General features: G+C 41.1%; 1 protein-coding gene and 1 non-coding gene across 7 annotated transcripts in view; both read left to right on the forward strand.

The window, feature by feature from the left end:
• CEP164 (centrosomal protein 164) overlaps positions 1 to 24,984 on the forward strand; it is a 1,424,585-nt gene that overhangs the window by 813,270 nt on the left and 586,331 nt on the right. The window lies entirely within an intron of this gene.
• TRNAR-CCU lies at positions 11,381 to 11,453 on the forward strand. The gene has a single exon. It is a non-coding gene; the product is annotated as a tRNA-Arg (tRNA).

Consider the following 24,984-nt stretch of genomic DNA (forward strand, 5'->3'; position numbering starts at 1 on the left):
GCTACGATGTCATCCATCTCGCACTCGTCCATGAGGCTCATCTTATGCGGCCGAGGGGCAGCGGCAGGTACAGGCATTGCTCACGGAGGCAAGCCTGGCGCCTGTGTTATTTCGGAGGCCTTCAAGTCTTCATTCGCCGGCCCATTTGATGGGTCCTCCTGTTTGGGCCCAAGGTGAAAGACACACTTACCCGCTGTGAACAGGAGGGTAATACTCTGACTGCCGTGGGGCATGATTTTCCACTCCTTTCGGCCTTATTCCAAGGCTAAAAGAGGAGGGAAGATGTGGTTCGGAGATCGCAGAAGTCTTACTCCTCTCAGCAGGAAGGTTCCCCTCCAGAGGCAGAGGAGGGAAATTCATCAGGAAGACGCCGTCCCAGAGGCGGCAGAGGCCCCGCAACACTGGAGACCGCGAGTCCTTTTGTGGCTCCTCAACTTTTCATAGTCCCTGAGGGATTGCCCGGCTGCTGCTCGAGCCAGTCGGGGTCGTCAAGCACCTAAAGGCCTGGGAAAGGATCACTCAGGACCGATGGGTGCTTAATTATCGCCGGAGGTTACACCATCCCATTCTGTTGTCCCCCTCAGTCCAAAAGAATCCCGGACCCGCCACCCAGTCAGCGGGATACGCAGCCATAGAAATTTCAAAACTGCTGCAAAAGGAGCCATCCAACCGGTCCCGCAGACCAGATCGGATTAGGGACTTACTCAAGATTCTTTTAGTGCCAAAAGACCGGGGACTTGAGGCCCATTTTGGACCTAAGCAACTTAAACCGTTCAGTCAAGAAGTCCAAGTTCCGAATGGTCACTTTACAAACCATTCTCCGTTGTTGGAGAAAGGTGTTTGGATGTGCTCCATAGACCTCAAGGACGCATATTACCATATCAAAATACATCAAACGTCCAGGAGACACTTGCGCTTCAGCCTAGGAAGCAGTCATTTTCAGTTTCGCGCTGCCCTTTGGTCTCACCACAGCCCCAGGGTGTTCACCAAATGCTTGGCAGTAGTGACTGCTCACTTGAGGAGTCTAGGATTCCAGGTGTTTCCGTACCTAGACGACTGGCTTCTAACTGCCACCTCAAAGCATTTACTTCTACAGAGCCTGCAGGCCACAACATCACTGGGCAATTCCCTAGGAATCACCTTCAATTGGCCAAAGTCTGTGTTACGGCCATCTCAAAGGATAAAATTCGTTGGGGCAGAGATAGATTCAAATCAGATGCGGGTCTATCTACCTGCAGACAGAATTCAGATCATACAAAGTCAGGTTCGAGCCCTACTCCCCAAGTCCAAAGCCCCAGCCAGAATGGTCTTGCAACCATTGGGATCGATGTCTGCCACAGTTCTGCTAGTTCCCTTGGCAAGGTTACACATGAGAATCCTCCAGTGGCTTCTCTCAACTCAATGGTCCTTTCAGGAACTCCCTCTCAATCATCTAATATAGATCACAGAATCTTGCAGAAGAGACCTTCGCTGGTGGCTAGTGTCTTCCAATTTGGATCAGGGATGACCCTTTGCTCTTCCTCCTCCGGCAGCCACGTTGACCACGGATGCCTCCCAGATGGGGTGGGGGGGGGGGCATTCCCTGGGCAGGTCAGTCCAGGGCAAATGGCATCCGGAAGAGACCTCTCTCCACATCAACATCCTAGAGATGAGAGCAGTACTCCTATCCCTTCAGGCCCTTCACTGTTACCTCCCTCAGGGCGTAATTGCTGTTCACACGGACAACATGTCAGTTGTCTGGTACCTGAACAAGCAGGGAGGGACCAGATCCTATCCTCTTTGCAGAGAAGCGATGAGGGTCTGGGAATGGGCAATCTCAACCAATCGCTTCCTAGTGGCAACTCACATACCGGGCAAATCCAATGTCGTAGCCGACAGGTTGAGCAGGACCATTCTCTCTCCTCACGAGTGGTCTCTGAACATAAATATTACAAGACAGATTTTCAGCGAATGGGGAGTTCCTTGTTGCGACCTCTTCGACTCCTCTGAATGAAGTGCAAGGATTTTTCTCCCTATCCCGGCTCGGGAAGAGCCCTATGGACGTTAGTCCATCCTTGGCCCACCGGCCTGCTTTATGCCTTCTCTCCAGTTCGCTACTACCCAAGGTAATTCAGAAGGCTCTCTCTTAGGGAGCAAGATGATCTTAATTGCTCCCTACTGGCCTCGTCAAGTCTGGATTCCCTATCTTGAAACATGCTCTGGAAGGTCCATGGTTCCTGGACCAGATCCCAGACCTACTGACTCATCAGTCGGGACTACTACACCAGTCCCTACACACATTAAGATTGACGGCCTGGCTCCTCCTCTTCCAACCATAGTCAGGAGACATGCACTGGACCCAGAGGTAGTGCATATTGTCTTCAGCCCACAAGAAGAAACTTTATTCTAGCAAATGGAAAAGATTTGCTATATGGGCTCAACTCCGGGGCCTGGACCCCATTTCAACTCCCGTAGCAGAAGTACTCAAGTTCCTAACCTCTCTTTTCAACCAAGGCTCTTCTGTTTCTACCATCAAAGTACAATTGGCAGCAATTTCTAACTTTCATGAATCCATAGACCCACCTTTAATGAGCAACAGGTTGTGTAAGACCTTCTTGAAAGGTGCTGCTCTATTAAGACCTCCAGTTTCTCATCCTGCACCTCCATGGGATCTGGATATAGTATTACGTGCCTTGACTTCTTCCCCCTTTGAACCGGCAGCTACCTGTGATTTAAAGTTTCTATCATGGAAGACAGCTTTCCTAGTGGCAATTACTTCAGCCAGAAGGGTTTCAGAACTTCAAGCTTTGTCAGTAAAACCTCCGTACTTGGTTTTTCATCCAGACAGAGTTTCCCTCAGACCGAATCCTTCTTTTGTTCATAAAGTCTGCTCTACTTTATGCTTACAACAGTCATTAGAGCTCCCAGTGTTTTTCCCAAAATACTCCAATGAAGCGGAATTTATTTTCCACACACTAGATGTCCATAGACAGTTACGTTTTTATTTGGATAGGACCAAACAGTCAAGGAATACAGATCAGTTGTTTGTGTCCTTTGCAGAAAACAAATTGGGCAAGCAGTCACAAAGGTCACTATTGCCAAATGGATCAGGGACTGTATTACTCAAGCTTATACTTTTTCTAAGGAGCTTTCCACCTCTGTCAAGGCTCATTCTACAAGGGCTATGGCTACTTCGGTAGCATTTCATTCTAAGCTTGCTATTGGTGACATTTGTGCTGCGGCTACATGGTCTTCCTCGCATACTTTCATTTCTCACTACAAATTAGATGTGGTATCTAGAGGACGAGCTTCATTTGGTTCCACAGTGCTCAGGAGTGTTTTCCAATGAGCCACACGGGATTTAGGTGCTAGGGACGCTGTCCCATCTTTCAGAATGTAGGCGAGATCGGATCACATAACATCTTTTAGTTATGTACTCACCATAACTTCAGATGTTTGGGATCCATCTCGCATTCCTAACCCACCCTCCTTCCCCCTTCCTTGGAGATCAGAGGATATCAGAAGGTCTGAATCCTGTTGTTTCATCTTGAAACATCTAACAATGTTATATAAACAAGCTGTGCATGTGTGCATGAATGCGGACAAACAAGATCTGGGGGATTAGTGGTGGTGCATCCTGGGATAAAGAAAGCTCAGCCAATAAGAGGCCTCGCTCTATAGCATAGCGTGCGAGCCGAGGTATCGGCTCCGAACCCATCTTTCAGAATGTAGGCGAGATGGATCCCAAACATCTGAAGTTATGGTGAGTACATAACTAAAAGTTTTCTGCTTGTGTTATATATGTCAGATTTAACTTTGTATCTCTAAAATATCCCTTTAAATCAGGTAATCCTAAACCACCTTGTTCTGCTGGAAGGATCAACATATTCCATTTGACTCTTGCCTTCTTCCTCTCCAAGATAAATTCATTCAACTCTTTATTACTTATTGCCCACAACTTCTTCTCTGGTTGATCTAAATGTAAAAGTGAAGTGATTAAACATATTTCACTGATTGTATCTTGCAATCCATACCCCTGAAAAGAGCTTCCAGTTTCTAAGTTTTTGTATTATCTTTTGTTTAATCTCTTTCCACATACCCATGAACAAGAGTTTCCAGTTTCTCAGTTTTTGTATTATCTTTTTAGTCTCTTCTTACATATCCTTAGCTGCTATAACATAGGCCTTTTTAATCCATACTGCTAAATACTTCATTGTGTTGTGTCCCCATAAAAATGGTTATTGCTGAACCAATGCATGTGTGGGTATGTAGTTTACAGGTATAGCCTTTGTTTTGTCTTCATTAACTTTATGTCCCAAAAAGACTTGAAACGGTCTCATAATGTCCCACAATACTGAAGTGCCCTTTTCTGGTTTTATCCAGTACAAAATATTATTGTCTGCAAATAAAGCCAGCTTTTCTTGCCATACCAGTTACATCCTTGAATTTCTGAATCTCTTATTTTCTTTGCCATTGGCTAAAAATATAAAGAAATAACAAAGGAGAAAGAGGACATCCATGCTTGGTTCCTCTGTTCAGACACAACACATCAGACAGGAACCCTTCCACTTTAATTCTTGCCTCCATTTCCTCATATATCCTCGTGATTAACCTGATTAACCTGATTATTGTATCAGGGAATGCAAATGCTTCCATTGTCCTACTCTTAAAATCCCAGCTTACTGTGTTGAAGGCTTTCTTTGCGTCAAGGCCCATCAACAGCAGTGGTATTTTCTTATGTTCTGCTTGATCATCATTGTTCTAGTAATATTGTCAAATGTTTGCCTCCTCCTCAAAACCGCATTGACCCATATCTGTCAGTTTTGGCAACACCTTTACCCATCTTTTAGCTGTTGCAGGCATAAACTCTTTATAATCTTGGTTTAAAATTGAAGTGGACCTTTTTATGAAGCTGGGTCTGATTGGTTTTTACCATCTTTAGATATTACAACCACTACAGCTTTCTTCCAGGATGTTGGTGCTTCCTTTCCTTTTTAAAATACAGTTAAACAAAATCTTCCAGATCTTTACCACTCCCCTTCTAGCTTCCAAACATCCACAGTAATACCATCTATTCCCAGAGACTTCCCAGCAGATTGATTATACGTCTCTGTTTTTATCTCATCTTCTCCTATCTTAGCTGTTAATTGTTGAGCCTCATCTATGTCTAACCTTGGCATACTTCAGACTTCCATAAATATTTCCATTTGTGTTCTTTCTTGATTTCTACATTTCTCTGCTTTATATAGATTTTCATATCTCTAATACCTCTACAGGGTCTTTGGTTATTTTTCTTGTTATAGGCTCCCTAAGTTTGGCAACAAGTCATTGGGCTAAATGTTTTTGAGCTCTGGAGTTACTATCAAAAATAGTTGCTTAGCAGGAATATTTCTAAACTTATTTATATTATCCAGCTATTCCCTTATTTTCTCTTATCACTTTGCAGTTGAGCCTCTTCATATTTTGTGAGATGTCTGTTATTCTGCAGTATGTAACCTTTGGCAGTCTCTTTAAATAATTCCAGTTACTTCTTAACCATATCTCTTTCTATTTTATTTCTACCGTATTTTTAAACTCCACTTTCATGTTTTCCCCTGCTCACTACCTATAACTCCTGAAGAAATTTTTGTTTTCCCTAGTAACGCTTGAATAATTTTCACTACCCATTCCATTCCTTTCTTTTAACAGATGGGTGGGGAAGCGTCAGTGTCTCATTTTTACTTCATTGTCTTGCATTTTTATCTTATTTTTTATTGGCACATGATCAGAAATAGTTATTGGATGTGTGTGTCGAAGCTTTCAATTAAATGTTCATGTTCCTGTGAAATATAATTTCTGTCTAGTCTATCCCTGTAATTGTACATTGGGGAACTGAGTTCACGTCTTCCATACCAACTATTTTCATAAACTGTGATGAAACCCATTGGGTGCAAAGCGCTCTGACTCATTGCACATCTCACTCCAGGCTGACGAGCAGTAAATCCCCTCTCTGTGATACCATGCCTTTAGTTACTGATAGAATGCAATTTTTTTTCATTGTATTCAAGCACCATCAGAGAATTTCACTATGCAGATTTGTTGTTCCTTTGCTTCCTAGTATCTTTGGTGATCTTACCTTATCCAAGAGAGAGGACCTCCTTATATTGTTCAGTCCAGTGTGAACAACGCCCGTGCTATAATTTGCCGTGATCTTTTTCAACCTATTTGATGTGCACCTAATTTTGGCAGCAGATAAGCATACCACTTGTCTTCAGCTCCTTACAGATTCTGGTGAGGTATGTGTCAGTTTCATATACAGTGGAGTTTCCAACTGCTAAAATATTTTTGACTTTGCCAGATTGCAGTGCCTACATTATGGGCTTTTGAGTCTTTCTTCATTCAGTGCTTAACCCCAGGTGTTTTGCTGTCATAGACTTCATAGTGACTCTGTATAATGGATTTATTGTGGTCAGTGAGAGATCTATATAGTATAGGTTCATTGGTTCAAATGGAGATGGCAGGTCGATCTTTTGTACAGTTGTTTCTTTTCATGTCCATTTGAACCTATGTCACATTTTACAGTACCTTTTTGTTTTAATAAGATCCCGCAAAAAAAAAAATATATATACACACTCGTAACTTATTAACTTAAAACAAACACACAAAGCTAACTCTCTATACCCCGACTCCCAACCTCCGTAGGCGTTCCGCAAGGATCAATCCTAGGACCCCTTCTTTTTAATATCTTCACAAACCAGCTCCACTCATATCTTCACAAACCAACTCCACTCAGCTACCTCTAAAGCCGACATAGTCCAGTATGCTGACGACACAACTCTCATATACTCTGCATCCAGCATCCAACTTCTCCAACAAAAAGCCCAAGAAGCCTTCTCTGAAATAGAGAACTGGCTTAACAACTCACAACTCATACTAAATCCCAAGAAAACACAACCAAGTGCTATTCCACTCAACTAAAACAAGCAAACTTACCTCCTCTATACTCTCCACCAGCAAAACCCAAATCACCCCTGTCACTGAGGCTAAACTTGTAGGAGTTACCATTGACCAGCAACTCATATTCACAAAACACATATCAACAACCATCACTAAAGTCCACAAAAAGCTAGGTTCCCTCTGTCGCTGTAAAAGTCATCTAACAACCGAATTTCGAATTGCAATAGCCAGGGCCCACCTCCTATCTACTCTACTTTACGCATCCCTAATTCTAACTTCTTCTTGTGTCTTTTGGCTTTTCCTGGTTAGCGGTCGCCACAGCGGAACTCCTGTCCGCTAATGATTGGCAGAAGATTTTTACGTGCCGAGTTGCCGGTCCTGATGCACAACCTTCAGCAGTCGCCCATTCACGCATGTCTCCACACAGAAGACGCTCTAGCTGAGAATCGAACAGGACAACATCTTACTGTGAGGCGACAACACTACCGCAGCACCACTAATCTTTACAAAACTGACCTTAATAAACTTTCCATCTGTTACAACAAAATTGCTAGATTTGCTGCCAATGCCAAATCATGATCCCACCACTGCCTTTCCCTACAAGCCTTGCACTGGCTTGAATTTCCAAACCGATTAAGGCACCATCAGCTCAGCCTAGCTCATCTAATTCTGTCCTATCCCAAGAAACCCCCCAACCTGACTGGCATGCTGAACTTCTACAATTCAAATAGACAACTTTGGTCCACCAACAAACCCTTAATCGAAACCATCACATGCAAAAACAACTCCGGAGAATAACTATTTGCACATGAAATAGCAAAAATATAGAACAACCTTCCCCCTGACCTCAGACTACAAAACTCCACACCCTCCTTCAAAAGCCTACTTAAAACATACATCTTCACCAACCATCTGTGCAACTGTAATTGACCCTCTGAAGTCTCGTCCACTTACTATTTCTACACCCCGTCTGACCTGGACAACACAAACAACACCATCTACCTGTACCTAGCCTTGTGTGAGCAGTAACCTATATATGAGTGTATGTACGTGTGTGTGTGTGTGTGTGTGTGTGTGTGAGTGTGTGTATATATATATATATATATATATATATATATATATATATATATATATGTGTGTGTGTGTGTGTGTGTGTGTGTGTGTGCATGTGTGTATGTATATATATGTGTGTGTGTGTATGTGTGTATGTATATATATGTGTGTGTGTGTGTATATGTGTATGCATATACATGTATGTATATTCTTACATGTATATTTGCTTGAATGTATATATGGAAAACTTAAACATTTATATACTCTTATTCAGTTGTGAAATATCTTACAATGCTCTACCAGGTTCTTATCTACTCTCATTGTATATTTTGTACGCTTGTATTTTCAACCAAAAGGGGGTATATCCTCTTATTGTATACTAACGGCTGTAAAGTCTACAATCTGTATGCTACTACTCTGTAATGTCTCTTTTGTAAATGTTTCTTCTCTCTGTAAACTTATGGAGTTTTTCTCCCCTGGACTCCACTGAAAATGGACACTTGTTGTCCAGTTGGACTATCCTGGCAAACAAATGTTAAATAAATAAGGATCTATGTCAAAATATTGAATGGCCAAATTGCCGAAACCCATATGGTCGATAATTTTGTTCAATGAACAGCTCTGACTGAGGTTGCAGTACAGTAGGGCTCAGGGAACTTGCCTATTTCTCCACTGTAGTGCAGTCCCGGATTTGATATATATAATTAGCGGGGGTTGTGGGAGTGCTGGGGAGTTTGCCCTCTGCAAAAACATTGTTTGTGTTGTGTGGGTTTGTGTTGTTTATCAACTTATTGAATTGTCAGCAAATGGGGTTTGACAATTTGGCTGTTTGATACTTTGACGTAGATCCCATCTTTAAATAATGAAGTTTAACCCCCTCCTGATAGGAAAAATTGTCCTAGACTGACGGCTACACTCACAGATATCCATGCTAAGGTGCATGCTTCAGCCTGTGCTCCCACTTGCACTAATTGCTGTCTGTTTTCGTCTTATCTTTAGTCCCTTCCCAGATGAGAAAACTAGCTTTTATGCTTTTAGAAAACATTAACTTTTAGCCTTATGAAAAAGTGCAATGGTTATCTCGAAATAAAACTAAATTGTACACTATTGTAGTAAATGCATTAAATTGCTTAGTTACTAGGAATGCTGCTCTTATTCACTTCCAGTAATTTCATGTTTTTGACTGAGCTGCTTGCCCTTGTACCTTTTAATTTTACATTTCCCTCAGTAAGCAATGCTCAGCCTCAAGATTTATTACCTACATCTGCGGTTAGCTTGTCTCTAGACAAACATGAGAACAGAATGTACGCTGCCCTCTGCTGCTGACTTCTTAACTCACACTGAACATTTATTTGCTAAAGGAAAACTTTTCCCTGAATTCACAGTGTTCTCTTATTTTTAAAGCAACCAGAAAACTTGTTTCTAAATTAAGTCATGGGCATTTACCCAGACAATCACCTATACAAAGGTTATTCTTCTAGTCAGCTCTTGTGCTTTTTTCGGTCACTCAAGCATTTTCCTTTGGATCATTGGAAAAGGTTTTACTGGCAACGACTCTGTATGAGTTTTATTATCAGAAGAATGAGAAGCAGAGTCCCCTTCTGTTTGATGGCTCACTTTTTGTTGGACACACTTTTGTATTTTCACCTTAGCCTCTTCTACATCAAAAAATGTCTTTGATCCTCCAGGAAAAAATATTCTGAAAACAGCTGGATAGATTAGCTTGAATCTCACACATGCTTCTCAACATTCCCTTATTGCTGTAAAACATTTGATTGTCTTCTAGCTATTGCCAAGTGAATAATCATTTTCCACAAATATTCTACTATCTCTAATTTTTAATACTTTTGCCCTTCTGTCTCAGTTTTGCCAGGATCAATTTTTTTCTGCTGATTAAGATTGCATCTTTACTAATACAGGTCTTGACTGTTGTCTCTTGGCAGGTTTGGAGCATAAAAAGTGCGCCTTAGCATGGCTCACCTCAGATACTACAGCTTGTTGTTCAAGGTAGATCAGGTCAGCATGTGAGCAAAAATGAGGAGGAAAATGAGTTGGTCCAGTGATAAACAGAGTTAATTAAACAAAGACTAGGATAGCAATCCAATTACTGAAAAAGATCTGCACAAACCAGTTAAAAGCAGATGCAAAATGGTAGAGGTTGTCTGACAACCTGAAATATTTTGTCTAATCCAGGTAGTATCTGAGCTATCTGCAGATGTCCAGATAATGCAGAATTATTTCACCTGGTGAGTTGTTGGCTGTGTTGAAAAAGCTCTTGGATCTGATTTTAACTGGTTTGTACAGATCTGTTTTACTGAATGGATTGTTAACCTGTTCCTTGTTTAATTAAGTCTGTATGTCAGTTGGCCAAACATTTTCCTCACCATTTTGTCTTGCACGCTAGCCTGATACTGAAGACAACAAGTTGTAGCATCTGATTTTTCTGATATCTTATAGCAGCTTGCATTTTCTGTAAGAAAACTTTTATTTTTTTTTAGCTGAGACAGTGTTGTTAAAAGTAGAGCCCAAATCAGTTGCAGTCAGCCTTAGTAGGTGCTTGGCTGTGTTGTAAAAGCTCTTGGATCTGGTTTTACCTGGTTTGTAAGCCTGGGATAAACATTTTCCTGGCCATATTGGCTCACATGCTGACCTAATGTATTCTGAAGAACAAGCTGCAATAAATGATTTGTCTGCGTTCTTACAGCAGCTTGAATTTTCTATAAGTCAACTATTTTTTTTTTTTAGATAAGGCAGTTTTGTTAAAAGAAGCCAAAGCACTTCCAGTCAGCCTTGGTGGGTGCTTTGCTATGTTGTAAAAGCTTTTAGATCTGTTTTAATGATTGGACTGCTAAGCTAGTCTTTAATTATCCCCTATATATCCCTGGACTAAATATTTTCCTGGCCATATTGGCTCACATGCTGACCTGATAGTTGTGGAGAACAAGCTGTAATATCTGATTTGTCTAGCCCTTACATCAGCTTGAATTTTCTGTAAGTAAACTGTTTTTTGTTCTTTAGATATGACAGTGTTGTTAAAACTAGAGGACAAAACACTTCCAGTCAATCTTGGTGGGTGCTTTGCTGTGTTGTAAAAGATTCTGGATCTGGTTTTAATGGGTTTATACAGATCTGTTGTACTGACTGGATTGCTACCCTGGACTTTTTTTTTAATTATTTATATATTTTACTGGCAAAACATTTTCTTGGCCATTTTGGCTCACATGCTGACCAAATATAATGTGGACAACAAGCTGTGGTATCTGATTTGTCTGGCTACTTACATCAGTTTAAATTTTTGGAGGTAAAATGGTATTTTGTTTTGCAGTGAAGACAGTTTTGTTAAAAGTAGAAGCCAAAGCACTTGCAGCCAGCCTTGGTGGGTACTTGGCTCTTTTGTAGAGCTTTTAGTCAGGCCCCAGTGGCCTAATGGATAAGGCATTGGCCTCCTAAGCCAGGGATTGTGGGTTCGAGTCCCATCTGGGGTGATATAATCTTGATACAAGTATATGGTCTTGGATCTGGTTTTGGATATAATATGGACAACAAGCTGTGGTATGTGATTTGTTTGGTTACTTAAATGAGTTTAATATTTTGTAGGTAAACTGTATTTCGTTTTGTAGTGAAGACAGTTTTGTTAAAAGTAGAGGCCAAAGCACGTGCAGTCAGCCTTGGTGGGTGGTTGGCTGTGTTGTAAAATGGTCTTGGATCTGGTTTTAACTAGTTTGTACAGATCTGCTTTACTGATTGGATTGCCATCCATGCATTTATGTAACTAACTCTATGTTCCATTGGGCCAAATAATTCCCTGGTCCTTTTAGCTCACATCCTAACCTACTATACTGTGGACAACAAGCTATAGTATCTGATTTGTGTGGCTTCCTACAGCAGCTTGAATTTTATGTAAGTAAACTGTTTTTTGTTCTTTACCTGAGACCATAGTATTAGAAGTAGAAGCCAAGTCACTTGGACTCAGCCTTGTTGGCTGCTTGGCTGTGTTGTAAAAGCTCTTGGATCTGGTTTTAACTGGTTTGTACAGATCTGTTTTACTGATCGGATTGTTGTTGTGTAATTAACTCAATGTATCACTGTGCCAAACATTTTCATGGGCAGGTTGGCTCATATACTGACCCATTATACTGTTGGCAACAAGCTGTAGTATCTGATTTGAAGGTACTGTTTGGTTACTTGAACTGTTTTGTCTTGTAATCATTTTGTAGAGGGACAGTTTGTTAAGGGAATAAGTTGTTTGTTGTTGCATTGCACTTGCACCTTTTTTACTTAAGAGGACTAATGTCATCCATCTTGTGGCAGAAGGTGTTTGTCTGGTCTGAGTTGTGAAGCACTCTAGAGGTGCTCAAAGTGTAGTCATTTATTGGCCATAGGGCCCAGGACTTGGATTTCACTTTCATTTCTGCTTCTGTAAATTAGGTGCACTTGCACAGCTGTGTGCTCATTTCCACAGAGCTCAGAAAACCTTGGCATCTTGCCAGTTTTCAAGAAGCATTTCCACTGAATCTACTGCCATCCGTGGAAAGATTGGTTCTTAAAAATAAATATTGCACTTGTTTGTCACTGTTTAATTGATCACTGTGTGTATTTTCCAATTTTATTGTGCAATTAAAGTGTATTTTTGCTGCAAATCGTCTTTTTTTCCATACTGTTTACTACTTGAGTTGCTTTGTCTTGTAATTGCTGTATAAAGGGACAATTTAGACAGGGAGTGAGTTGTTTTTTGCATTGCACTTGAGGGTTTTTTTTTGTCTGTGCTTGTATATTGGAGACTAAGGTTGTCCATTTTGTGGCAGAAGGTGTTTGCCTTGTCTATCTGAGTTGGGAAGTGCTCCATATGGCCTCAAAGTGTAGTCGTTTATTGGCCGGAGAGCTCAGGAGTTAGATTTCACTTTCATTCTTGCTTCTATAAATTAAGCACATTTACTCAGAGCTTCTCACCATGCAGCAGTGGTTAGCAGTGTCCTGTACAGATGGAAGTGCCTGGACAATGAAGTTTATCTAAAAAACTATTTCTAAGACTGTAGCCTGCAAGTTAGTGATGGATTGCACAGAATTAAACTTAGAGCAGCTTGTTTGCACATCAGATAGCACTATCTAATACCATATCCTAGCACTGTTCAGCTCTAGTCCCTAACCTTAGTGACCACACTGCTGTAAAACCCAGTCATTATATCCTAACAGCCCACCCTAATACTGTTCCAGACAACATGTATATGCAATTTCCAAATGTCTCTCTAGCCAGCTTGGTATATATGGATATCCTGAAACAACGTAGCAATTGTCTCATTTTCACAGGCAACCTAACCAACAATTACTTGATATCTACCCCCCCTAAAAGGTCAGTAGGCAAACTACTCTACAAACACTCCCTTGCCCATGCTTGGAACAAACTTCACCTTGATTTACGTTCAGTCTCCCACACCTCACACTTTAAAAATGAACTAAAAGCTTATTTTCTCAATTCCAGAACCTGCCCTTGCCATGACCTTACCTAGTCTTCCTTCACTTTATGTACCCTCAATAGGACCATACTTAGTACCTCATTACACCTCTCTCCAATGTGTGTACTATGCATTTGCACAATTTTCTACAAACAAAAAATGTTCATTGTTGACCTATTGAACTATATCAATGTAAAATTGTTACTTAGCTTCTTTTTAATGCAACTTTAACTTCATGTATGTATCCCAACATATGTGAATCATTTTGCTATAACTGCTATTATATCAATATTGTTTAAAATTGTACTTATTTTAAAATGTATTACTGGAGCTTTTCTCCTCGGGTCTCCACTGAAAATGGGCCACAAGCCCAGTTGGACAAACCCGGTTAACAAATGTCAATAAATAAATAAATAAAATAAACCTTTTAATAGGTTCATAGGTATGAACTAGGCTGATGACCACCGAGGCTTTTATAATCCTAGCCGTGCCATCTAACCCAATTGTTTCCCTATGTGATCTTTAAAGAAACCAACACAGTATGTCAGAGACGTACATTCACAATTTATGTGGAGACGAAAATTTCACTTACAAACAAGGTTATCAGGAACACACACACACACACACACACACACACACACACACACACACACACACACAGACACACACTCTACATCCACCACATATAGTGTCCACAAACACAGACCATCTTATGGTGAGGCCATAAAAAGCAATCTCCCCAAATCTCAAAGACCTCCTATGCCTGCAAACAGCAATGCCTGTTCTCAGCAACCTCTAAAGCATACACCAAAAGTAACACCAAACACTACACATACACCTACACCCAGTGGACCCCCAAAAACAAAGCCCAGGAGAAGATTACGCTTAGTTGCTTATTTGGAGCTAGGATCCACCAAGTTATACATGCATTCAAGTCATTACACCACAGATACCAGTATGATTCTGTCATAATCTGTGTGGGTGTAAATGACCTGAGATCTACCTCTCTGGACTGTATGTAGAGAGACATCATGGACCTCACTGAATACATGTCTCAGACTGGTATATGGCTTACATTGAGCAGCATTCTACCTTCACCAAGGATGATGCCATAGTATGAACAAAAATGTTTGACTTAAACAATTTACTTTGTTTCTAGTGTCAGTCCATAGGGATTCAATATTTGTCAGCCTGGGAGAATATGGTAACAGACCACTTTGCTTTGCCAAAGATGGCCTACACCTGTCCCCCCTGGGCTTCCGAATTTTGGCTAAAACTTTATTCAACTCTTAGACACTTTTTTTAGTCAGTGCCAAAGTGACAGACCGACCAACATAGCAAATAAAACCCAAAGGTGTTACTGCTCAGTGATAGGAGCCTAAACAAGAAACTCCACACCCTACAAGCTGTCCTCATACTGGAGAATATTGACTTCTGTGCTGTTACCAAGACATGGTTTAAAGCCACAGAAGGTACTGAGGCAGTGCGAGACTACAATGCCTTCCACACATTTAGACCATTAACTGTACAGACAGGGACTAAAGGTGGAGGTGGTGTCTCAGTCTACATTAGCAACAGGTGTACCTTAAGGTTGGTTAAACATGATCATACTGTGGAGTTCATCTGTGTGCAGATCTCCTTAGATACAGTCCCTTACCATATCTTAACAAGCCATATCTTACCATCTATGTCACAAGAACCCTAGAACTCTTATCTAGATATACTGGAGGCACTTTGTATCCAACCAAACACTCTATCCATTTGAGATTTTAACTACTGTTCTGTAGACTGAGAAACATACACTGCCTCTAACTTACAAGCACATAATTTCCTGGACTTTATTAACAAATACTCTTGGATCAGTTAATGCACACTGCTATTAGAGTTTCAACTGTACTGGACTTAGTTCTCACCAATATGGGATAGAGCTATTGTAAATTCCCACATGGTAATAACATCCTGCAGGAGGGTCTAACTCAAACAAATGACTGGAGCCAAAGCCAAGGATTAAAACTCAATGCAAATAAGTGCATTATAGTGCATTTTGGGAAAATGTCCACCCAGGCAAATTTTTCCATTGAAAAGACATCCCTAAGAGTTGACACAGTAGTTAGAGATCTGGGAACATATGTAGACAGTAATCTGGCCTTTGACTAACACTTAGCCCAAGGCATAAGAAAATCATTCAGTGTTACCCAGCTTCTAAGTAAAGGCATGGGAACTAGATCCAAGGAAGTTATAGTATCACTCTACTCTGCCCTTATCAGATCCATCATTGAGTACAGTGCCCCCTTTGGCATGTACCTGATTAGGCATATGCATAAGTGTACTCTACCCTTATCAGACCCATCATTGAGTACAGTGTCCCCTTTGGCATGTACCTGACAAAGCATATGCAACAGTTGGAATGCCCACAGAGGTTGCTCAGAAAGAGAATCCAGGGTATTAACACACTGTCCAATGCAAATCACCGTAGAGCCAGTCTCTGTACTCGGTCTCCTACAGGTTCTTGAGAGGCAATCTTTGCATGGCATATAAGGCACCCTTAGATCCCTCCCTGAAGGAGTATTTGCATATCTGCAAAATGAGCAGCAGGAGAAACACTAGATCTAGGGATTTGAATTTTGCTTGCAACATAAATAGAGCAAGCTAGCAAGGCAGATTTGTGTCTCAAAGATCCCCATGTTCTGGAACATGTGAAGAAAAGTCCTTCCCTAGCCCTATTCAAACATAACCTTGACCATTAAATGGATAGTCATAAATTCATCTATGGGCTGGCTCTCATGTCTGTTATAGACACAGGCTGACATTAAACATTCCCTAACTGACGTATCACCCCCACACATAACTTTTTAACAATCTCTTAACTAACATAATCCACCTAACAAACATGCCCCTCCAATTAAGATGCTTAGTGTTAAAAGGGGAAACAATTGGGTTAGGTTACATGACTAGGCTTCTAAAGGCCTTGGTGGTTGTTAGCGTAGTATATACCTATGAACCTGTGTGTGTGTGTGTGTGTGTGTGTGTGTGTGTGTGTGTGTGTGTGAGTGTGAGAGAGAGTGTATGTGTGTGTGTGTGTGCTGCATGTGGACCCAAGTGTTCTTAAATTATGGTTGGAATAAGGTCTAGGGAAGGGGATATATGTTTTGGCATTCTTGGTTGCTGGTGTATGTGTGTGCATGCATGCTCACCCATTTGCGTGTGCATGTGTCTGCATCTTGTTTAGTGATACTGCTAGGGAGAGAGTGGTTAGTAATCTAATTATTAGGTTGGTGTTAGAAACAAGGCTAAGGTTAGAGTTAGCACACATGAGTAAGGTGGTACAGGGGTGAAGATCCAAGACTGATTGCAAAGTTTTTAGACATTCCCTCACTATGATCAAGTCCTGCTCAGATTTCCATGCCAACCTTTATCAATCCTATCCTCCTCATGATATCCCCATTATGACCATGTTATAACTCCCAGATTATTAACAGTCACCTGCATTCTTTATATATTTCCTATTCTTATACAAGTCACCAGTAAGTTATTAATTTAAGTTTCTCATGTTATACTTTCATATCCTTTCACAGATAGTCAAACTCTCAATCACCTTAAGAAACTTCCCACATATTGTAAAAGGTGCCATTGTTGTGCTGTCTCTAAAATCACTAACACGTCACTATCTTAAGTCTAAGACCAGTTAACCTTTCTACTCCTGTTAACTCAAACACTTGAACAAGCTGTAAAGTCATGACACACAGCTCATATCATTCACTACACTACTTCAGGCTTGAGTACACCACCTTCCCTCTCCTCTCATACTAATCAGCTCTATTTGTAGCAAGAACGTTAAAGGATCACTTAGAAGGGCCATTATTTTTAGACTTTAGTGAGACTTTTAACTTGGTGTCCTCGTAGAAAAATTACACTAAGCAAAAGTAAAAATAATTGTTTCTTTAAGAGAGAGGTAAAGCTGTGTAAAACCTGTAATTGTTTTTTTCAGCAAACATGAAATGTAAAATCTACATGAAACCCATAATTGTTGTTTCCAGTAAAACATGAAACAAAGTTGTAAAAATATGTGAAACAGTTTACTGATCGAGCAGTTGTTTTACTAAAAAATGTATCAGTAGAACATGAAGCAACATTGTAAAATTGTACAATGCTGTACAGTATAATGATCATGCAGTTGTTTTGCTATAAAATATATCAGAGCTTTGGAAACTAATTTCAAGCTTACACATTCATTAGCTGAGCTTTATGTTTTCAATCCCGCCCTTTCCTGCCTAAGACTATGTTGCTGTAAGTGGATACTACAGTGTTGAGTGACTGCATACAGGATGTGAATCTAGAGGTAAACTGAAAAATCAAAAATGTTTTGCTAACTGCAGAGAATGACTTGTTTGCCGTTAGAGGCTATGCTTACTGAATAGCTGCCATTGTGGATTTGTATGAAGATACTCCTATGGACATTTTTCATGTAATGAGATTTTTCCAGATTTAAAGAGCAACTGTTAAAAATGCAGTCAGTCTTTGTTTGCATCTTGGAAAGTAGTGGAGATTTAATGGTCTGGAAAGAGAATGTTTACTGACTATACAGGGATTGAGACCATGTCCAGAGATTCTGTCATTGAGTTTTTACAGGTGTTAAATAGTATAAAAAATGAGTGGAAGATTACAATAAACATTCAGCTAGTGGTAGGATTAAGACCAGATAACTTAGTGTTTCTTAAAATGCCATTTCTTTGTTTAAGTTTTGTTTCATACCTTTTTGTCACAAATTTATTTACACATATGTTTAAATTTTCAGTCCGCGTAACTTAACTGTAGTTATTTCAAGTAAAGAATTTCATTATTTACTGTCAAAAGTCTGTGACTAGCTTTTTATTAATGCATATAAGGGTACTCAAAGGATTTGGTGAATTATTAGCTGATGGTATCAGCTTTAAGAACAGTGACTCTTTTACCACAGATACTTTTCTATTTTATGGGTTCCCATTTGCCTCATTTTAACTGTGTTTAGTAATTGAAGCCTTTGGGGTGATAGATGGGTTTGGCTGGTGTCACTGTGCTTCCATAACATTGTATGTATGAATACAAAACAGTCTTAGCAAAAAGTCTCAGCTACTGTTGGTAAAGTAGCATAGAAGGGCACTGGCTGAGAATGAAATGGGTGAATTCATGGAAATTACTTGTTTTAACTTCACTATTCTGCTGCTCAATGAGAAGCTTATTTGGACGTGGCACTTATCGGTCATAACGTGAGGCAGTATTGCATATTTGCAACATTATCTTAAGGATAGCTTTTACACATAATAAGTAGCAACAGTGGTGCAGATCCTGAGACAGTACCCCTGACAGTTGCAGTCTCATCTAGAACTACTAGAAGAACTCAGGTCACATGCATTGGAAAACTTTGGTCTTGACTGATTCTACAGTATTAAAAATGTTGTTGTATCTTTCGGCTTTTCCTGGTTAGGGGTCGCCACAGCGGAACTCCGATCTGCTAATGATTGGCAGTAGATTTTTACGTACTGAGTTGCCAGCCCTGACGCACAACCGGTATCACTCGGGACCGATGGGTGCTCCGAATCATCGCCAGAGGTTACGTCATCCCCTTTTCACACACCCCCCGCCATCCAGGAAAATCCCGGACCCGCCACCCAGTCAACGGGATATTGCAGCCGTCGAAATTTCAAAGCTGCTTCAAAAAGGAGTCATCCAACCGGTCCCCGTAGACCAGACCGGATTAGGGACTTACTCAAAATTCTTTTTGGTGCCAAAAAAGACCGGGGACTTGAGGCCCATTTTGGATGTCAGCAACCTAAATCGATCAATCAAGAAGTCCAAGTTCCGGATGGTCACCTTACAATCCATTCTCCCGCTACTGGAGAAAGGTGTTTGGATGTGCTCCATAGATCTCAAGGACGAGTATTATCACATTCTGGTAGATCAGGCGTCCAGGAGACATTTGCGCTTCAGCCTGGGAAACAGTCATTTCCAGTTCTGCGCACTGCCCTTTGGTCTCACCACAGCCCTCAGGGTGTTCACCAAATGTTTGGCGGTGGTGACTGCTCACCTGAGGAGTCTAGGATTCCAGGTGTTTCCGTATCTAGACAACTGGCTCCTAACTGCCACCTCCAGGCATCTACTATTACAGAACCTAGCAGCCACTATATCTCTAGGCACCTCCCTAGGAATCACCTTCAATTGGGCAAAGTTTGTGTTGCTGCCATCTCAGCGCATACGGTTTATCGGGGTAGAGATAGACTTAAAGCAAATGCGGGTCTATCTTCCTACAGAGAGAATAGAAACATTACAATCTCAAGTCCGAGCATTGCTCTTCAAACGCCGAGCCCCAGCAAGGATGGTCCTACAACTGTTGGGTTCCATGTCGGCAACCGTTCTCCTGGTCCCCTTAGCAAGATTGCACATGAGGATTCTCCAGTGGCTCCTGTTGGTCCAGTGGTCGTATCAGGATCTTCCTCTCAGTCACCACATTATAATCACGGAGACATGCAAACAGGACCTCCGTTGGTGGCTTCTCTCCTCCAACCTGGATCAGGGGCGACCCTTCGTTCCTCCTCCTCCTCCAGTGGCCACTTTGACTACAGACGCCTCCCAGACAGGGTGGGGGGGACATTATCTGGGCAGGTCAGTCCAAGGCAAGTGGCACCCCGACGAGAGTTCCCTACACATCAACATACTGGAGATGAGGGCGGTGCTTCTATCGCTTCAAGCACTACACAGCTACCTCCCCCAGGGTATGATTGCCGTTCAGTCTGACAACATGTCAGTAGTTTGGTACCTGAACAAGCGGGGAGGGACAAGGTCCTACCCCCTTTGCAGAGAGGCCATGAAAGTATGGAATTGGGCTGTTGCAACCAACCGTTTCTTGGTAGCAACACACATTCCGGGGAGATCCAATGTGATAGCCAACAGACTGAGCAGAACCATTAAGCTCCCTTGCAGTGGTCTCTGAGCGACAGAGTAGCATCTCAGATCTTCAGAAGATGGGGAACTCCTTGTTGCGACCTCTTTGCAACTCCCTCAACACGAAATGTCTACAGTTCTTCTCTCTCACCCCGGTTCCGGGGGGGTTTCCCAAGGACGCCCTAGTCCAAACTTGGCCCACCGGCCTACTGTATGCCTTTCCACCGGTTCCCCTTCTTCCCAGGGTGATCCAGAAAGCGATTCACTTGCAGTGCAAGATGATTTTAGTTGCACCATATTGGCCTCGTCAAGTCTGGCTGCCATTTCTTTGGAAATATGCACTGGACGGTCCATGGTTCCTGGACCAGGTTCCAGATCTCTTGATCCACCAGTCGGGACAGCTTCATCAGTCCCTTCACTCATTGAGGTTAACAGCTTGGCTCCTCCACTTCCGACTATAGTCAGGAACCAGGTTTTGGACTTGGAAGTCATACATATCTTGTCCTCGGCCCACAAGAATTCGACTAAGAAGATGTATAATAGTAAATGGAAGAGATTCGCCATTTGGGCCCAACTCCGGGGATTAGATCCCATTACTGCCCCGGTGGCTGAAGTTTTGAAATTTTTAGCTTCCTTATTCAATCAAGGTTCTTCGGTCTCTACCATTAAGGTTCAATTAGCGGCTATTTCTAATTTTCATGAAAGTATAGACCCACCTTTGATGAGCAATAAGTTGTGTAAAGCCTTCATGAAAGGTGCTGGGCTGCTCGACCTCCAATTTCTCATCCTGCTCCACCGTGGGATCTTAATTTAAGTATTAGGTGCTGACCTCTTCCCCCTTTGAACCGGCAGCAACTTCTGACTTGAAATTTCTTTCCTGGAAGACTGCCTTTTTGGTGGCAATTACATCAGCCAGAAGAGTTTCGGAACTTCAAGCCCTATGTGTCAAACCGCCGTACCTGTTTTTTCACAAGGATACAGTATCCCTTAGGCCTAATCCATCATTTGTTCCCAAAGTTTGTTCTAGTTTTTGTCTTCAACAGTCTTTGGAACTTCCAGTTTTCTTCCCCAACTACTCAGACAGAGCAGAATATATCTTCCACTCATTGGATGTTCACAGACAATTGCGTTTCTACTTAGATAGGACGCACCAAACACGGAAAACAGATCAGTTGTTTGTGTCCTTTTCAGACAATAAATTGGGCAAAGTCGTCACGAAGGTCACTATTGCCAAGTGGATCAGAGACTGTATCAGTCATATTTATTTTCTTTCTAATAGAGAGCTTACAACCGCTGTTAAAGCTCATTCTACAAGGGCTATGGCTACTTCAACAGCCTTTCATTCCAAGCTTGCCATTAGTGACATTTGTGCTGCGGCTACCTGGTCTTCTCCTCACACCTTTATTTCTCATTACAAATTGGATGTGGCATCTCGGGGGCGAGCTTCCTTCGGTTCCACAGTTCTCAGGAGTGTTTTCCAGTGAGCCACCCAGGAATCAGGTGCTAGGGATGCTGTCCCATCAGTACAGAATGTAGGCGAGATAGGATCACATAACATCTTTTAGTTATGTACTTACCATAACTTCAGATGTTTGGGATCCATCTCGCCTACATTTCTAATAACCTACCCTCCTTCCCCCTGCCTTGGAGATCAGAAGAGACCGGACGGTTCGAGTTCGACCGTTTCATCTTGAAACATATGGCAATGTTATATCAGCAGTACATGTGTATGTGCATGTGTGCGGACAAATAAGATCTGGGGAATTTAGTGGTGGTGCATCCTGGGATATAGAATAGCTCAGCCAATAAGAGACTTCGCTCTATAGTATAGCGTGCCGAGTCGGAGCCGAGGATCGGCTCCGAACCCATCAGTACAGAATGTAGGCGAGATAGGATCACATAACATCTACAGTTAAGTTATGCGGACTGAAAATTTAAACATATGTGTAAATAAATTTGTGACAAAAAGGTATGAAACAAAACTTAAACAAAGAAATGACATTTTAAGAAACACTAAGTTATCTGGTCTTAATCCTACCACTAGCTGAATGTTTATTGTAATCTTCCACTCATTTTTTAAACTATTTAACACCTGTAAAAAGTCAATGACAGAATATCTGGACCCATCAGTACAGAATGTAGTCGAGATGGATCCCAAACAAAGTTATGGTAAGTACATAACTAAAAGTTATTTCAAGTAAAGAATTTCATTATTTACTGTCAAAAGTCTGTGACTAGCTTTTTTTTAATGCATATAAGGGTACTCAAAGGATTTGGTGAATTATTAGCTGATGGTATCAGCTTTAAGAACAGTGACTCTTTTACCACAGATAGTTTTATCTTTTATGGGTTCCCATTTGCCTCATTTTAACTGTGTTTAGTAATTGAAGCTTTTGGGGTGATAGATGGGTTTGGTTGGTGTCACTGTGCTACCATAACATTGTATGTGTGAATACAAAACAGTCTTAGCAAAAAGTCTCAGCTACTGTTGGTAAAGTAGCATAGAAGGGCACTGGCTGAGAATGAAATGGGTGAATTCATGGAAATTACTTGTTTTAACTTCACTATTCTGCTGCTCAGTGAGAAGCTTATTTGGACGTGGCACTTATCTGTCATAACGTGAGGCAGTATTGCATATTTGCAACATAATCTTAAGGATAGCTTTCACACATAATAAGTAGCAACAGTGGTGCAGATCCTGAGACAGTACCCCTGACAGTTGCAGTCTCATCTAGAACTACTAGAAGAACTCAGGTCACATGCATTGGAAAACTTTGGTCTTGACTGATTCTACAGTATTAAAAATGTTGTTGTATCTTTCGGCTTTTCCTGGTTAGGGGTCGCCACAGCGGAACTCTGGTCCGCTAATGATTGGCAGTAGATTTTCGTGCTGAGTTGCCAGCCCTGGCGCACAACCTTCAGCGAATGCCCATTCACGCATGTCTCCACATAGAAGACGCTTTAGCTAAGAATCGAACAGGACAACGTCTTACTGTGAGGCGACAATGCTAACGCAGCACCACTACCGCAGCATGGTAAAAATATCTAAATATAAATAAATAAATAAATTATATATATATATATATATATATATATATATATATATATATATATATATTAGAGTTGAAAATAGCCTGTTTTTTCTTAATATGAAAAGCCTCAGTAGGAAAGTGTGTGATTTGGAAGTTTTTTATTTACTTGGAGGATGTTAATATCTGTACTATTACTGAAACTTTATCCGAAATGCATATCACAAATTACAGAGTATACATATTTCAGTTGTTGCATTTCTGAAGGGATAGTCTGCAGTATATCAGTTTTTGTAGAACACCTAAAACCCAAATGCAAACAACTCAAGGTAACTACTTTTTCATATCATAATAAATATAATTGGTACTGAAATATAATGTTATAGGAGTGAAACTTACTGTATACTGCCTCAGTCTCCTACATAGCAAAATGATTTCCTGTTTAAACTTCAGGATGTTAAATATCAGTGAAAATACAATTCTTATGGCAGATTTTAGCTGTCCAGGTACTGAGTAAACTGCTCAGCGTCAAACAAAATGTCCTTGTATTAAATTAGCTGTGTTAATCAAAACAATCTGGTACAAATGATATGGAATGCAGCTAGACTGGCAGTATCCTAGGTACACTGACAAATCTAGGTTCTTCATGCGGGTCTGTATCAGAAGACCAAATGGAAATAACAGCGAATGGCAAAACATCGAAAAGTCCGGACCTCGAAGTGCTGTTTGTCAGATCGCAGTACAGTGAAGAGTGGAATATTTGCCCTTTCCTCACTGTAGCACAGCACCCCACAACAGCAAGTTCGAGGACCGGTCTTTTCGATGTTTTGCCGTTCGCTGTTATTTCCATTCGGTCTTCTGATATAGACCCCTTCATACTCCTCATCAGTGGTTGTACCACCATAATTAGCAGTGATCTTCATACTGTTATTTTTATCGTAAGAATAAATTCATTCTTACCCTAGCATTCATTAAAGTGTTCCCACATCACATTGAGATGTGGTAAAAGGCTCTGTTAATGTAATGTGGTATCTTGTGATTCATAAACCCATTAACCACAATAACGAAATACCTCATTATCAGCTAATTTGCATGTCAATAAATCTCAGTGTATTACTGCAAAGGGCAGATCAGCACTTCCAATGGTGGTTAACTTCGGCAGCCACATTGTGTAAGCACAGGCACCCCCCCCCCACGTCACTCCTCATACATACACACACAAACACACAGTAAAACTCACATAGCCATATCTGTCCCTGTTGTAAGAATGTCCATGATTTCTCATTTTCCCCTGCCCAGGTGATTCACAGATGATTAATAAAAAAATAAGTTAACAGCCACTACTTAATGCCAGAAATTCCAATCTCACATTTCACATTCTTCAGTGAATGCATGCTAGGGTAAAATGTGCTTATCAGACTGAGAGGTATGCCTGCCATTTCCTGTCCCTGTCCCTTGTACATCACAACATGTTGCAGGCATTGCATAATACTCAGGATGCTGAATATTGTAAGAAAGCATATGCAGTACTGACTTAGAGTCTGTTAAAGTTTATTTTTTGTATGTGTTTGTAGCCTGTTCTGTTTGTGTACTGACTTATTGGTTAGTGCAGTTGT

The sequence above is a fragment of the Protopterus annectens genome, chromosome 8.part0 (genome assembly GCF_019279795.1).
Source record: "Protopterus annectens isolate FY-2018-M chromosome 8.part0, PAN1.0, whole genome shotgun sequence".
NCBI classification, from domain to species: Eukaryota; Metazoa; Chordata; order Ceratodontiformes; family Protopteridae; genus Protopterus; species Protopterus annectens.